The sequence below is a fragment of the Nicotiana attenuata genome, unplaced genomic scaffold (genome assembly GCF_001879085.1).
Source record: "Nicotiana attenuata strain UT unplaced genomic scaffold, NIATTr2, whole genome shotgun sequence".
Lineage (NCBI taxonomy): Eukaryota > Viridiplantae > Streptophyta > Magnoliopsida > Solanales > Solanaceae > Nicotiana > Nicotiana attenuata.
The window spans coordinates 3,198-5,695 of NW_017690635.1; the positions used below are offsets into that span (position 1 = coordinate 3,198).

Here is a 2,498-nt window from a genome sequence, read left to right on the forward strand (position 1 = left end):
ATATCATGTTTAGGCTTTATGCTGATATTGTTAGGACCAGTAATAGTCGTTGCTTGCTGTCATCTCACTTATCTCATTGATATTTCGTACTCAGTCATATTCATGCATTCATATCATATCTCAGTCTCAGTTGTTACTTACTGATACATCATATCATTGTTTCGGATTAGTTTTCATGACATTGTGAGCACCTGGGTAAGACTGGAGAGATTGATGACTGAATGAGGCCGACGAGCCTGATTGAGTGACATTTATGAGATCAGGCTGCACGTCGTAGCGGTTATATTGATATTATGATAGCGCTTGGGCTGCAGGAGCCCCTCCGGAGTCTGTAACACACCCCCAGTGAGCGCGGATGATACTATTGAGGGATGGATTTGTCCGAAGTACTTGATATCTGGAGATGGATTTCTCCACAGGGTTGGATTGCCCTTTTTCCTCGGTATTGGGTGACTTATAGTCAGTGTTGTATATGTTCCGAGATGATTTTCCCTGGGCCGTATGGGCCATATACTGTACCGAGTGGTTGAGCATGATGAGTGGAAAGTGTGAGACTGTGAGATTGAGTATATATAATGTAATGTACTCTAGGAAATGATCCTATTAATTGTAACAATAAGAATGAAAGAACTCATGAAACAAGTCTCCTCGAAGTTTTTGTACGGAATAGATGGGAGTTCTTATCTTATGATTAATACTTTAAAAAATGAAATAACAAAGTAAACCGAGAATTATGTAAGAGTATTATTAAAAGAGTGATTCACAGGACAGTTTTGTAGTCCCGGAGACCTTGTGGAAAAGTAAGCTACTTCCAATCCAGAACTCAAATCAAGCTCATAATACATGGTTGACAAGTTAAGAACATTTAAGTCCAAAATATACAAGGCTCTGCAAGTAAAGCGACAAGAGGCAATGTCCTTCAAAAGAAAAGAAAAAAACTTAAATTACTATATACAGAATATACAACATATGTGTACAATTGGAGATTCAATTTCGATTCCACCAGTACAGATAAAGAACAAACAAATGCTTAAAGGATGTTCATACAACAGTAGTGTTATTAAAATTGAGTGCTGCTACTACTAAAGCATAGGCGCTACGAGCAGTGGAGCTGGTTGAAGAAAACTCTTCTTACAGACATCAGCCCTCAGTTGATATTCTTCTGCATTTGTTTCTCGCGGACGCACCAGAACGGCTGAAGGATAGCATTTTAAAATTATGCCAGACAGACTCTATCCTGTTCCGGTGTCAGAATCCAAATTCTTCCGGCTTTGTAGAAGGCCTTCATCCCATACTTCAGTACTCCTGCAGAACATGAAGATTACGTTAATAACAAAAAAAGTGTACACGTGTAAGCATCATAGATCAGCCCAGAAATAAGTAAGATTAAGAAACAACGACAACAGCAACGACCAGTAAGATTAAGAAAGATTAGTCGACTATGAGTTCAAATTTTTAAGTCAGAAGGAGTTGAAGGCAAATAGAAACATGCATCGAAAAATTTAGAGTGAAAGTGCAAAAGAACCTACAACATGATATGATTCTCCATGAAAGGTACCCAATCTTCTATGCAAATTGGAACTTCATGGTGCACCAAAAAGAAATTAAAAATGAGAGGCAGGAGTCTATTCCTCAGGACGCTACTTCAAATATGAACTGAACGGGTATATGCACCAGTATCTCAGCGTTAATGCAACTTTACATTCCAGTTCAGCATTTGGTATTTTAAGGTGTAAAAATGATACCCAAAGTAGAAAAGTTTGTAAAACTGAACACACATACCTCGTCCCGTCAATGTTGATACAAAGAAAACGGCCATGGCGCCATCCATCTTTAAAGTGGCCAAAGAAAACATCACCAAGCTTGAATAGAAACGTCCTTCTCCATTAGCCTTTCCTTCCAAAAGTTCACAAACCATCGATCCCCAGTATGAAAGTAAAACAACCCCTATATATAGTTATAGAAACTGTTACTTATTTAGAAAATGACAGCTAAAATGATTCAAATTTTCTTCTGAGATAGAAAACTGTGCAAAAACCTGCTTCTCAAAGTAATATCCAATTATCCATACATCAGTGGCATCTAAACACTTTAATCCTAAGAAGCCTAAAGGTGGGAATACCCTGGCCTTTGGATTTATTTACAGAACAGTTTCCTAGATGTCAAGGACAATATTAAGGAATTCTTAAGAGCTACAGGTTATGAGACTGATAAGCGCATTAATCAACATTCGAGGACGAATGTTCCAAAGGGGAGAATGATGTTACACCCCGTGTTTTCGTATGTAAGAGTAAGGTTACAAATATTTAAGATCATTAGTACCAAGTAGCAAGAGGGTTTGAAGGCTTAGAAGCTAAACGAATTGAAGAAAATAAGTTTCGTCGAAAGTCGACAAGTTGGAATATTTTACCATGTACTTTTGGGGTGATACTAGGGTTATTAACATTATAAGGAGATTATATTATGAGTTATTTTAGTCGTACGATAGTTGGTGTTAT

General features: G+C 37.6%; 1 long non-coding RNA gene across 1 annotated transcript; it reads right to left on the reverse strand.

The window, feature by feature from the left end:
• Positions 1 to 918: 918 nt before the first annotated feature.
• On the reverse strand, positions 919 to 1,865 carry LOC109222472. The gene is made up of 2 exons (XR_002067407.1): positions 1,783 to 1,865; positions 919 to 1,305 (listed from the first exon to the last, which is right to left on the reverse strand). It is a non-coding gene; the product is annotated as an uncharacterized LOC109222472 (long non-coding RNA).
• Between the last annotated feature and the right edge of the window lie 633 nt (positions 1,866 to 2,498).